Here is a 14,345-nt window from a genome sequence, read left to right as displayed (position 1 = left end):
GTCAGAGATTGTGCCGATAGCGGTATGGCAAGGTGCGCGAGACATCACGGCCATCGAACGGACAAGGCGGGTAATAAATATTTGGATGGCAAAATTTAGAAGAGACAGAGGCGGTGTAGTGATACGACACCGACAACTGGAAGGAGATAATGCAGGCCTCATATGGCCCGACGGTGTTCACTTAATGGATATTGGACTGGACATATTCCTGTCAGGACTCCAGGACGGAGTGGAGCAAGCGTTAAGAGTGATAGATGGGGGTCAGAGTCCTGCATACGAGTACGCAGGATCCTCCGTGGCCTGGAAATAGAAAGGACATACTGCAACAAGCTGAATTATTTTAGAAATAAAATGCCATTCTAATGTCATGAGTATAAACAGTTAATAAAGCTGTGACCGATCCTCACCCATCCAGTTGTAAGAGTTACATGATTGTATTGTCAATGAAAGGGGGGCGGTAGGGGGGGCTGAGCATCTGGGTTTGGTAGGGGGTCCCCACAGTCTGCCTAGGCTAGATGCAGTTAAAAATTATTATTAGATACACAGGCGGTGCAGCTTGCTTCGCAGCTGGGCTATTATGCCCAAAGTATTGCCTAGGCTAGATGCAGTTAAAAATTCTACGCTGACTAGCAGACACTGAAGATTTGGAGCAGACCTCTGAGTAAACAGCTTTTCAGACTCAACCATCTTTGTTACCCCAAGCCATAGTGTATGTAGTTAAGAGTGATGGGTGGGGGTCAGAGTCCTGCATACGAGTACGCAGGATCCTCCGTGGCCTGGAAATAGAAAGGACATGTTGGAGAGTTACACTTGTTGGCCAACTTGCCGGAGTGGAGACCCATGGCATGCTGCAACAAGCTGAATTATTTTAGAAATAAAATGCCTTTCTAATGGAATGAGTATAAAGAGTTAATAAAGCTGTGACCGATCCTCACCCATCCAGTTGTAAGAGTTACATTATTGTATTGTCAAGGAAAGGGGGGCGGTAGGGGGGCTGAGCGTCTGGGTTTGGTTGGGAGTCCCCACAGTCTGCCTAGGCTAGATGCAGTTAAAAATTCTACGCTGACTAGCAGACACTGAAGATTTGGAGCAGACCGCTGAGTAAACAGCTTTTCAGACTCAACCATCTGTGTTACCCCAAGCCATAGTGTATGTAGTTTCTTACAGTTCAAAGGGGGGGGGGGCGACCCAACCCACCTGGAATTGACGATGCCAACATCACGTAAGACACAGCAAGGGGACTCCAAAAAGAGTCTCCATTTTTTCCCAAAATTGTGGCACAGACACCACTTAACCCTAGAACGCATACCTGGGGCCTCGCAGGCCCGCCCTGTTAATTGTTTTCTATTTTCTGCAAGATTACTTTAGTTAGAATTTTGAAACTCTAGGTATTCTTCATGTATATAGTTGTTTGTCATTTGAGTTTGAGTTACTCCATGTTATTTGCACACGGGCCTAAAAGGCCCCAGGTATGTGAAAGTGTAGATTTTTATGGTCATGCGTTCTAGGGTTAAGTGGCATCAATTGCCCCACAGTTGCTTAAAATGGTTGGTGAGGTGATTTTACCAAATCCTCAAGCTTTTAGTCTCCCAAGGATGACACAGGGGTAGAAAAGTCTTTGCAAATCCATGATTTGTTCATCTTTATGAACGTGAGTCTGTCTACATTCTCAGTGGACAGCCGCGTGCGCTTATCTCTCAGCACACCACCAGCAGCGCTGAACACACGTTCAGAGAGAACGTTGGCTGCAGGGCATGACAGGATCTCCAAGGCGTGAGTGGCGAGCTCCGGCCATTTTTCCAGATTGGAATACCAAAATGAGCAAGGGTCCAGTGACACAGTCATGGCTTCGATGTTCAATTGGAGATACTCCTGTACCATCCTCTCTAGGCATTGACTATGTGTCAGACTTCTTGTCTCCTGTGGCCTTGCAAAGGATGGTCTAAAAAAGTGGTGAAACGATTCCACAAAATTGCTGTTACCAGCAGATACTGTGTTACTGTTACGGTTTGAGTGATGAAGACTCGACAGTCCCACAGTTGGCAAGTTAGAACTGTGAGATTCACTATGTGCACCACTGGTGTTTTGTGGAAAAGCACATGTAAGATTCTGCAACAGCGTCTGCAGATACTCCTGCATGCGTCAATCCCTTTTTATGGCAGGAATTATTTCGGCAAATTTACTTTTGTACCAGGGATCTAAGAGTGTGGCAACCCAGTAGTCGGGATTACTTCGAATTCTGACAATCCGAGGGTCATGTTGCAGGTAGTGCAGCAAGAAGGCACTCATGTGTCTTGCGCATCCAGGAGGACCAAGTCCTTGTTGTGTTGGTAGCGAGGTAAGAATCATGCTTCCTTCCTCTGCCCTCTCCACCCAACCTCGCACAACAGAAATGTGATCAAGGTCTCCTTCATCTGATGAGTCTTCCATGTCCATCGCCAGTTCGTCCTCCACTTCTTCCTCGGCTCCTGCACCTTCCTCAACAGTTTGGCTGCTACCATGCGACCTGGTTAATCCCTCTCCCCCACCCTCCCATGCCTGCCGCCTTGGTGCTGCCAACCGTCTGGACCTTGGAGATGTTGTCCCTTCCGCATACGACTCCTCCTCTACTTCCTCCACCTCCTCTTGTCCCACCACCTGACTCTGAATTCTGTTTAATGTGTGCTCCAGCATGTAAATCACCGGAATAGTCATGCTGATAATGGCATCGTCGTCAGCACTAAACATCTTCGTCGCCATTTCAAAACTGTGCAGAAGGGTGTGTGGCGCCCCTGAGGGTTCAGTCGCCACAGAGTTACTGCATCTCACCCAGAGGTGTGGTATCTCACCCTCAGGTATGGAAGGCGTATGGCTCGGGACCCTAACACCTGCATCCAACACATACCCGTAGTGGGGGTAGGGCGAGATTGCTCCTAAGGGAGAGCACAGTCCCAGGTCCCTAGCTGGTGGGAGGGTCCTATGTAGTGGGTGCTTAGGGGAGCAGCTTAGGGGAGCACATGACAGGGATAGTATAAATAGGGAGCCATCTTAGAAAGAGCAAGTCAGTCAGAGGAGGAAAAGTGACAGGAGCAGAGGCTCGGCATGAGCTCTGCTCCGGAGGCGGGCCTAGCCTGGGAGTCCCAGGACTGAAGGAGAGAAGAGAGGAGTGGGAGCAAGAAGGCTCCAGAAACCGAAGTGACCCTAGGGCTATGGGCCGTGCAGAAGGCCACCCGTACTCCCGCTGCTACCAGGAGGTAGAGGGGTCAGGCCAGATAAGGGGAACCGGTCCCTCAACTAGCGGAGAAACAGCAAGGCTCAACTAGAAATCGGAGGCTGTAGCATTTCATGTACTGCAGGCCAAAGTCCACACCAGTCTCACTAAGAAGGTGGCCACATAGGACCCAGGGGACGGAACACACGTCGCCCGCCAAGGCCCGAGGATACCAGATAGAAGTGTCACTGGGTGTGAGGTGCAGGGAGAAGGCCAGAGAAAGGACACACAGAAGGGGGTCCTGCTAAGTACTCCGGAGCTATCTGGGGGTGGACTGAGCCCCTCACTGAGTACGCACAGCACGACGGGGGAGATTGCTCTGGTACCTGTAATCTGGACTGCAACAACTGTGAGTAAAGATCTTGGGACTGCATCACACGGACTCTGTGTTCATTACTGACTCACTACACTACAACCACCATCATCCACCCACACTGCCCTGAAGCTGCACTCTTCCTGTGGTGAGTAATAATACCATTGCTGCAAAACCACCAGCTTCAGAGGACTGTTCCGCAGCGGCGGCCCCTTTGGCCGCACTCCACAGGTGGCGTAGTCGGACATTATAAAATCCATATATACAAATTACCCTTGGATTGACCGCCCTGGGTCAAGGACCGGGTCACCGCCACAGTGACTACAACCCCCAGCATCTACCGGCCCGGCTCAGGGTACCCCACGGCCCAGGGGGCGCATCAACTTCATAGGTCCCTTATCTGAGACCACTCCTGCAGTGTGATTTGCCCCACCTCTGGATCTCGTTGGCCCAGGCTATACGTCAGAACGTATTGCACCAGGGCTTGTCGGTGCTGCCACAGTCGCTGCAACATGTGCAGAGTTGAATTCAACCGTGTCGGCACATCACATTTCAGCCGGTGAACTGGCAGGCCCAACGACTTCTGTAGAGATGTAAGTCGTTGAGCTGCGGGATGCGAACGGCGGAAGTGAGCACACAGCGACCGTGCCCTCTGCAGAAGGCCATCTAGTCCGGGATAGTGGGCTAAAAATTTATGGACAACCAGGTTCAACACGTGAGCCATACAAGGCACGTGTGTGACATTGCCCCGGCGAAGGGCTGCACCCAGGTTTGCAGCATTGTCGCACACGGCCTTCCCTGGTTTCAGGTCCAGTGGAGACAACCATTCATGAAATTGGGTCTCCAGAGCTGACCACAACTCCTCAGCTGTGTGACTCACATTTCCCAGACATTTCAAAGTAAACACTGATGCCTTTGAGCCCTGCTGCCAGCATAGTAAGGAGGTGTGCAGGATTCCTTCTGCGCAGTTAGAAAGCAGGTGGCATTACCAGACAGGCTTTGGGTGCAGGTGGAGGACCGAGAGGAGGTTAAGGAGGCAGAAGCAGTGGAGGAACTTCGAGATAAAGAGGATTCACGCACAACTCGTGGGGACGGTAAGACTTGGACAGCAGCCCCTTCTCCTGCTGTCACCATAGTTACCCAGTGCCCAGTCACCGACATGTAACGCCCCTGTCCATGCCTACTCGTCCAAGTGTCTGCGGTGAAATGCACCCTGTCACACACAGAGTTTCTCAAAGAAGCGGTGATGCTGTGTGCGACATGCTGGTGGAGCGCAGGCACACCTTTCTTTGAGAAGTAGTGCCGACTGGGCATCTGGTACCGGGGCACTGCGATGGACATAAGGTCTCGAAAATCCTCTGTGTCCTCCAGGCGGAAAGGCAGCATTTCTGTAGCCAACAGCTTGCAGATGGTGAAATTCAACCTCTTAGTTTTCTCATGGCTAGGAGGAAATGGTCTTTTACTTTTCCACATCTGAGGGACCGAGGGCTGGCTGTTGTGCTTAGACGGGGTTGAGTAGGGTGTCCCCGGCAAACTGCCGGTCTGTGAGGAAGATGCAGGCGGACATGTTAGGTTGCCTTGATCCAAAGGTGGTGCTCTCGATGTCGGAGAGCGCTCAACACCAGCAGGTGTTTCCACTTCCCAATGAACTGACGACCTGCCAATCACACTGGCTGTTGGGGGTAAAGAGGTGGCAGGTCTGCGTCCAAAAACATGTGTGACTGCTGTCCCCACAGTCACAGAGGATGAAGAGGCTGTGGATGCACAATAAGGGGCAGACGGTTGTTGGCCCAGCCCGTTAGGCCGCATTGTAGCACAGTGAGCTTCCCACTGCAACTTATGCTTCATATCCATGTGACGGTACATGCATGAAGTACTCAAACTATGGATTTTTTGGCCTCTACTTAGCTTTTGGTGGCAAATATTACAGGTAACACGAGTTGGGTCATCCTTATCGATCTGAATAAATGCCCAGGCTATGCAAGGCTTAGAGCCCATGCGACCTGAAGAGCCACTACGACTTGTGGTCAGAGGCAGAGTTGTGCTTGAGGATGCAGTTGTTGACGTGCTTCCAGTACTCCGTCTCTGTCCAGGAGGGCGCAACCTAACCTCGTCGTCAATAGCATCTGTGACGCCCCGCTGCGCTTGGTATCACAGATCCTAGAAGAGTGCATTGATGGAATCCTCCACAAGAGGCCCCCATAAACATTCACACATCTCCACCTTCCACCTCAGACCAGCAGAGGTAGCCCGTTAGGGATATAAATAGGGAAGGTGGAGCTAGGCAGTTCAGTTCCTCTGAAGAGTTCCTGCAGTAGAGAAGCCTAAGAGAGGTCAGTCTGCAGTGGAGCTCAGTCTAGTCTAGAGAACTCAGTTAATAGTTCAGCAGTGGAGCACGAGGCTCCTGCTAGCTAGATTCAGGGAGCCCAGATAGAGCTTAAGACGTTTAGGCCCCGCATACTGGGAGCGTGAGCTCCAAGAGAAGGCCCTACCACAAGGTCAGCCAGCGCAGGACAGAGACAAAGTTAGGCCTGGCTCCAGGCAGGTCAGAAACTTACTACGCAGAGGCAAGAAACAGGAGGCCCTACACCTGCTCATTGGGGAGGATCCTGATATGCACCCTTCACCCTACAGTGCTCCGGGATGTGCCTGAATTTCTACCAGTAAAAGGTACTGAAGTGACTACCGGGTCCATTCCCGTTCTTGCTCTGACCCAGCTGGGTCTCGCCTGTCCTGCATTCCCCCTACATACGCTGCCCTGAGACCTAGCTCCACCTGTGGGGAGCTATACCATCGAGCTGCCTTATCACCGGCCTCAGTGGACTGCTGCAGCGCTGGTGCTTCTCACCAGATACCACAGGTGGCGTCACGAACTCTTATAAAATTAACAATTATCCACCCTTTTAAAGAGTGACCCCAGGGTACGGGCCAGGGAGCTGACCACCGCGACATCCCCAAGGCCAGGCAAAGGCCCGGGTACCGAGTCATCCCCATCCCCTGGGCTAGTCACATCCTCCTCCACCTCCTCTGCTGACCTCATCGACTGGCTGACTGTGGGTTGACAGTAAGTGGGATCTCCAACCTCGTCATCATCACCCTGTGTGTTCTCACACCCGTCGTCCTCAGAGCCAACCTCTTCCTGCCCTGACCGAAAAGTCAAGTTGTCGCTCCAATCAGGTATTTGAGTCTCCTCATCGTCTTCATCATTGTCTCCACCAACAGGAGTTACAGTTTGGGAACGAGTGTCTACATTATGCTCAGAACCTTCTTCATCTGGTCCTGGATCCGACTTATAAAGATTCTGGGCATCAGTGCAGATCATTTCCTCGTCTGAATTAACAGAAGCTCTGGAGCAGACCTCCGTTTCCCAGGCTATAGTATGAGTAAACAGCTGTGCAGACTCAACCATCTGTGTTACCCCATACTCAGACGGGCAGCTGGAGACTTGGGAGCTGTGAGGAAGCAAGTGCGATTGGGGTGACACCTCTGAGGACTGGAGTATTTGTGATGTTGAAATTGAGGTGGTGGAGAGCCCACTTGAAGGAGCACTTGATATCCGTTGAAGCACCTGCTGTTTTTGTGCCTCATCTGGAATTTGTAGCGATGGGCGTGTCCGTAAGAAAGGGATCGTATCACATTGTCCACGAAAAGAAGTCGACATCTTAGTTTGGCGGGAAGATGGTCTTTCTTCTGCAGATGTTACCCCCCCCCACCGTGGGGGGGCTCGACCCACCAGCGGACAGGCACCAGTATTGGGAGAGGGGGACTGGCCGTCAGGGTACACCGCTGCTCTGGCACAAACCCGGCGACATGGAGGTGGCACGGGCAGGAACGGACTGGCCGTGTCGGCTTCTCACTTTTTGGATTTTAGAAGGGCATGACATGCCTATATCTGTGTCTCCCCCTCCTTTTACTCCTCCATCTCTTTTCTTTTCACATTACTATATGTGCTTGTCACTTTTACATGTGTTAGTTATGTCTTCTGAGCAGTTTGTCAGCTTTTGGACACCTTTGAAGGTGTTTTCTATGTGTTTCTATGTGTTTTTGTTTGCCTGCCATTGGTTTTAACGGTGTTCGAAGGTGTTCGACGAACAGTTCGACAAACAGTTCGGCGAACACAAGGGTGTTCGACGAACCGAACCGAACTCGAACACTACAGGGTGGCTCAACACTAGTCCACAGCTCACAAGCAGTGTGAGGTGTATCACCTAAGCTTATGAGTTTCACCACAGCCTGTTGCCGCTTGGCTGAGGAAGTACTGCTTCCAGCTTGTAACTGATGTGGTGATATCTGAGATGGAGGCTGAACATGAGGAGGAGGAGGAGGATGATGCACAGGAGCTGTTCACTGTGGGGGCAACTCTGACTGACATAGGGCCCCCAATCCTCGGTGTGGGGAGGATGTGTTCCGTCCCAAGGTCCGACTGGGTCCCAGCTTCCACTATGTTTACCCAGTGTGCCGTCAGGGAGATGTACCATCACTGGCCACAAGCACTTGTCCACGTGTCTGTTGTCAGGTGGACTCTTCCAGTAACTGCGTTGTTGAGGGCACGGCAGATATTTTGGGACACGTGCTTGTGTAGTGCGGGGATGGCACACCGGGCAAAATAGTGTAGGCTGGGGACCGAGTACCGAGGGACAGCCACCGCCATAAGGTTGCGGAAGGATTCCGTCTCCACCAGCCTAAAAGGCAGCATTTCCAAAGCAAGCAGTTGTGAAATGTGCGAATTTAGTACTGTGGCCTGTGGAGCATTGGCTGCGAATTTGCACTTTCGTTCAAAGGTCTGGGATATGGACAATTGAACGCTGCGGTGGGACGTGGATGTGGACGTTGATGCTGTTTCTTGAAAAACTGCCATTACAAGTGAAGACTGAGAGGAGGGGGCATCTTTGCATGCAGTATGGACAGGGGATTGCCTTTCACGCACAACAGGGGGTTCTCTTACATGCACAACAGCGGAAGAAGCAGTGGTGACACCTGCTGACACTGGTCGTGGACCCTGGGGTTCGCCCCACAAAGTCGGGTGCTTTGCTAACATGTGCCTGATCATGCAGGTGGTGGTCAGGCTGGTAGTTTTGTCACCCCTGCTGATGCTGACCTGGCAGGTGGTACAAATGGCCTTTTTGGGGTTATCAGCAGAGTCTTTAAAAAAATTTCAGACTCTGGAAAACCTACCGGTTGTACTGGCAACGTCCCTCGTGTTGGTGTTACGGGGAACGGATGCACGCCTTCTGTCTGCGGCCACCACACAGCTTCTTCCTGCCTGTTGGGGTACTCTGCCTCCCTCCCCCTGTGTGCTGCTGGCCTCGCTCTGCATGTCCTCCTGCCACGTTGGGTCAGTTGCTAGATCATCTACCACCTTCTCCTCTTCCACTTCCCACCACGGTCCTCCTCCTCACTTTGTGGCAATTGTGTCTCGTCATCGTCCACCTCTTGTGAGAAATTGCCAGCGTCGCCTTCCTGTGGCCGTGGCTGTTCAAATATTTGGCCATCGCTACATGGCATCTCCTCTTCCACCACTTCAAGCGGAGCAGGCGAGGGGCACAAATATGGAAATGGACCAGTGAACAGCTCTTCATAGTGTCCAACTGTGGGATCAGATGCTGTCTGACGACATTCGGCATGGTGGGAGGAAGGAGCATCAGGGTGAGGAGGAGTATGCAGTCGAGACTCACGGCTACTAACACTAGACCGTGTGGAAGGCAGACCGGAGTTGGTGGTGCCCAGGTGACTGGAAGTATTATCTGCTATCCAATTAATAACCTGTTCACACTGATCAGTTCGCAATAGTGGGGCTGTTGTGTGCTTCCCTAGTAATTTGGTCAAGAACTGGGAGCGAGAAGATGTTGCTGTTGGTTGTGGCACATTTTCACCTTGGCCACGGCCCCGACCTCTGCACGCACCATCACCAGAACGTTCAGTTCCACGTCCCTTGCCACGCGCCTTGCCCATTGTAAAAGAAGTAAAATAGCTTACACTCACACTATCAATGGCAAAAGGTTAATAAAAAGGAGATTTGAACCGTGGAAGAGGAAAACCACAGATCTAGTTCTCTGGCCTTCACTAGAATCTTTTAAACAGATATATTTGTGTCTGAACAGTCAGTGAGACACTCAAAATGTTTTTTTTATGCAAAAAAATGGATTACACCCAGATTTGAACCGTGGAAGAGGAAAACCACAGTTCTAGTTATCTGGCCTACACCAGAATCTATTGTACAGATATATTTGTGTCGGAACAGTCAGCGAGACACTCATAATGTTTTTTTTTATTGAAAAAGGCAAAAAAGTGGATAATACAGAGATTTGAACCGTGGAAGAGGAAAACCACAGTTCTAGTTATCTGGCCTACACCACACTCTTTTAAACAGATATATTTGTGTCGGAACAGTCAGCGAGACACTCAAAATGTTTTTTTTTATTGAAAAAAGGCAAGAAAGTGGATAATACAGAGATTTGAACCGTGGAAGAGGAAAACCACAGTTCTAGTTATCTGGCCTACACCACACTCTTTTAAACAGATATATTTGTGTCTGAACAGTCAGTGAGACACTCAATGTTTTTCTTTATGCAAAAAGGTGGATTACACCCAGATTTGAACCGTGGAAGAGGAAAACCACAGTTCTAGTTATCTGGCCTACACCAGAATCTTTTTAACAGATATATTTGTGTCTGAACAGTCAGCGAGACACTCAAAATGTTTTTTTTCTATTGAAAAAACGCAAAAAAGTGGATAATACAGAGATTTTAACCGTGGAAGAGGAAAACCACAGTTCTAGTTATCTGGCCTACACCACACTCTTTTAAACAGATATATTTGTGTCTGAACAGTCAGCGAGACACTCAATGTTTTTCTTTATGCAAAAAGGTGGATTACACCCAGATTTGAAACGTGGAAGAGGAAAACCACAGTTCTAGTTATCTGGCTTACACCAGAATCTTTTTAACAGATATATTTGTGTCTGAACAGTCAGCGAGACACTCAAAATGTTTTTTTTTATTGGTAAAACGCAAAAAAGTGGATAATACAGAGATTTGAAAAGTGGAACTGCAAAACTACAGTTCTAGTTATCTGGCCTACACCAGAATCTTTTAAACAGATATATTTGTGTCTGAACAGTCAGTGAAACACTCAAAATGTGTTTTTTTTATTGAAAAAAGGCAAAAAAGTGGATAATACAGAGATTTGAAACGTGGAAGAGGAAAACCACAGTTCTAGTTATCTGGCCTACACCAGAATCTTTTAAACAGATATATTTGTGTCGGAACAGTCAGCGAGACACTCAAAATGTTTTTTTTATTGAAAAAAGGCAAAAAAATGGATAATACAGAGATTTGAACCGTAGAACTGCAAAACCACAGTTCTAGCTATTTGGCCTACACCAGACTCTTTTAAACAGATATATTTGTGTCTGAACAGTCAGCAAGACACTCTAAATGTTTTTTTTTATGTAAAAAGGTGGATTACACCCAGATTTGAACTGTGGAAGAGGAAAACCACAGATCTAGTTATCTGGCCTTCACCAGACTTTTTTAAACAGATATATTTGTGTCTGAACAGTCAGCGAGACACTCAAAATGTTTTTTTTATGCAAAAAGGTGGATTACACCCAGATTTGAACCATGGAAGAGGAAAACCACAGTTCTAGTTATCTGGCCTACACCAGAATGTTTTAAACAGATATATTTGTGTCTGAACAGTCAGTGAAACACTCAAAATGTGTTTTTTTTATTGAAAAAAGGCAAAAAAGTGGATAATACAGAGATTTGAAACGTGGAAGAGGAAAACCACAGTTCTAGTTATCTGGCCTACACCACACTCTTTTAAACAGATATATTTGTGTCGGAACAGTCAGCGAGACACTCAAAATGATTTTTTTTATTGAAAAAAAGCAAAAAAATGGATAATACAGAGATTTGAACAGTAGAACTGCAAAACCACAGTTCTAGCTATCTGGCCTACACCAGACTCTTTTAAACAGATATATTTGTGTCTGAACAGTCAGCAAGACACTCTAAATGTTTTTTTTATGTAAAAAGGTGGATTACACCCAGATTTGAACCGTGGAAGAGGAAAACCACAGTTCTAGTTATCTGACCTACACCAGAATCTTTTAAACAGATATATTTGTGTCTGATCAGTCAGCGAGACACTCAAAATGTTTTTTTTTTATGGAAAAAGGTGGATTACACCCAGATTTGAACCGTGGAAGAGGAAAACCACAGTTTTAGTTATCTGGCCTACACCAGAATCTTTTAAACAGATATATTTGTGTCTGAACAGTCAGCGAGACACTCAAAATGTTTTTTTTTATGGAAAAAGGTGGATCACACCCAGATTTGAACCGTGGAAGAGGAAAACCACAGTTTTAGTTATCTGGCCTACACCAGATTCTTTTAAAAAGATATATTTGTGTCTGAACACTCACAGACACACTCAATTTTTTTTTTGGTGGGGGGGATACCAAAAGGTTAATAAGATGGGTATTTGTACATTCTGACTCAGGAAAAAAAAAAAAAGAGGATTTATATGAAAAAAAAAAGAATTTTTCCTGGCCCCTGAGACCTGGGGTTAAGTCTAGCAATTTGAAAAGCAGCACACAGGACTGTAATGCAGTGTTTGTTGGTATAAACACTGCGTCTCCTATACAGCCTGCCTGCCTGCCTACCTGATATCTGGGATGGATATCAGTCCTGAGAAGGACTCTTTGTTTGATTTTGCAGGCTTTAGAGACCCTACACTACCTATTTCGCAGTATAAATCTCTCCCTAGCTCAGCAGCAATCTCCTTACAACGTCTGATCCGGAGCGACTATGTCCAAGATGGCGGTGCCCAGTTTTAAATACTCGAGGTGACGCTGTGCGGCAAGCCAATCACTGTAATGCCCACAACCAACATGGCTGCGGCATTACAGTGACTGGCTGGCAATCCCTGCATGTTCATTGGCTGTGTAAAGAGCGCCAAACATGAAGGGCGGGGACCCGAGCTCCCGCCTGAGTAATCTGGAAATGCTCGGTGCTCGCCGAACATCCCGAGTAGTGAGATGCTCAGGCGAGTACCGAGCAGTGTCGAGCATGCTCGCTCAACACTAATCGTTACGCTTCTTTAATGATTTCCAGAAATTAAATGAAGTGTCGAAGTTTGATCTCTATCCAATGCCCAGGGTGGATGAGCTGATTGAGAGACTGGGGCAGGCCCAGTACTTTACCACGCTCAATCTCACCAAGGGTTACTGGCAGGTACCTCTCACGGAATCGGCGAAGGAAAAGACCGCCTTCATAACTCCGGAGGGTCTATATCACTATGTGGTCTTACCTTTTGGGTTACATGGGGCCCCGGCTACATTCCAGAGGCTGATGGACATAGTGCTCAAGCCTCATCAGGAGGACGCGTCCGCGTATGTAGATGATATTATCATCTTTAGCACCGACTGGCATACGCACGTATCCCAGGTACAAGCGGTGCTGGATTCTCTCAGAGCCATGGGTTTAACGGCAAACCCCAAAAATATGCAATAGGGCTAGAGGAACCCAATATTTGGGGTATGTGATTGGCCGAGGAGTTATCAAGCCCCAAATCAATAAAGTTGAGGCCATTAAAAACTGGCCTAAACCATTAAGTACAAAACAAATGAGGGCGTTCCTTGGCATCCTTGGGTATTACCACCAGTTTATACCTAATTTTGCTGGGAGAACGGCGGCCCTGACCGATCTCTTGAAAGGAAAAAAAATCGGTAATGGTTCAGTGGAACCCTCAGATAGAAGAAGCCTTTCAGTCCATGAAGTTGGCCCTGTGTGGACAGCCGGTCCTCATCAGCTCCAACTTCAAGGAAACCTTCATTGTACAAACAGATGCCTCGGAGGTAGGCCTAAGGGAGGTATTGTCACAAAAAGTGAATGGTGAAGAGCACCCGGTCACCTACCTACCTTGAGTAGAAAACTTATCCCGGCAGAGAAAAACTATAGCGTGGTAGAGAGATTGTTTGGCTATTAAGTGGGCCTTGGAATCGCTACGTTATTATTTACTCGGGCATCAGTTCTGCTTGGTGACGGACCACACACCCTTGGTATGGATGAGGAACGCCAAGGAGAGGAATGTGCGAGTCACCAGGTGGTTTTTGTCACTGCAAAATTTCAGTTTCTCTGTAGAACATTGCCCTGGGAAGTCGCAGGCAAACGCGGATGCCCTGTCCCGGGCACCCTGTACGTTGACAAATGTTCAACCCCACAAATTTGAACAGAGGGGGGGCTATGTGAGGCAGTGACGGGGATCGTATACGAGGGACGGTATATATCCCCCAGAATGTGTACAGAGACCTATTAAACCCATTCGAGTGCATTGAAGTCACAAACTCAGCTGTGGCTGCAATGCAGGAATGAAGGTGAGCATTGACCTGGTCAGGCTATCCGGCTAAGGCAGATTAAGTAAAACCCGGCAGGGCCTTCATTTCTTGGGGGAGGCTACAGGAAGGCAGTGGGGCGGCCTCCTCCCTCCAACCCAGGTTTTCCAGTGGCTCTTGCCACAGGTCCTTTAAAAACCCTGCATTAAGGATTAGTGTTGTTCAGTGTTGGGACATGCAAGGAACATAGCAGGAAATCTTGGTAGGGCCTGTGTGTAGCTGAACCTACGCCTGGGAAGGCTCTGCACCCTTCAGGCTCTGAGCGGCCCGGCGCGGCTGTTGCCATCGGTGACTGTTGTTATGGACTTATGTTATCCCGGCTGCGAACAGGAGGACTTTCTGTTTTACCCGTGAGTGCTGAATAAAAGCTGCTTATGTTGGAC

The 14,345-nt window shown here is 48.6% G+C and overlaps 1 protein-coding gene across 6 annotated transcripts in view; it reads right to left on the bottom strand.

Moving 5' to 3' along the window:
• LOC141256058 (Fc receptor-like protein 5) overlaps positions 1-14,345 on the bottom strand; it is a 124,828-nt gene that overhangs the window by 78,876 nt on the left and 31,607 nt on the right. The window lies entirely within an intron of this gene.

This window comes from Phyllobates terribilis, unplaced genomic scaffold, assembly GCF_046119375.1.
Source record: "Phyllobates terribilis strain yellow unplaced genomic scaffold, ASM4611937v1 Scaffold_1__5_contigs__length_1240528914, whole genome shotgun sequence".
Taxonomy (NCBI): domain Eukaryota; kingdom Metazoa; phylum Chordata; class Amphibia; order Anura; family Dendrobatidae; genus Phyllobates; species Phyllobates terribilis.
Note: the sequence above shows the minus strand (reverse complement) of the source record. Positions and strands in the feature narration are given on the sequence as shown.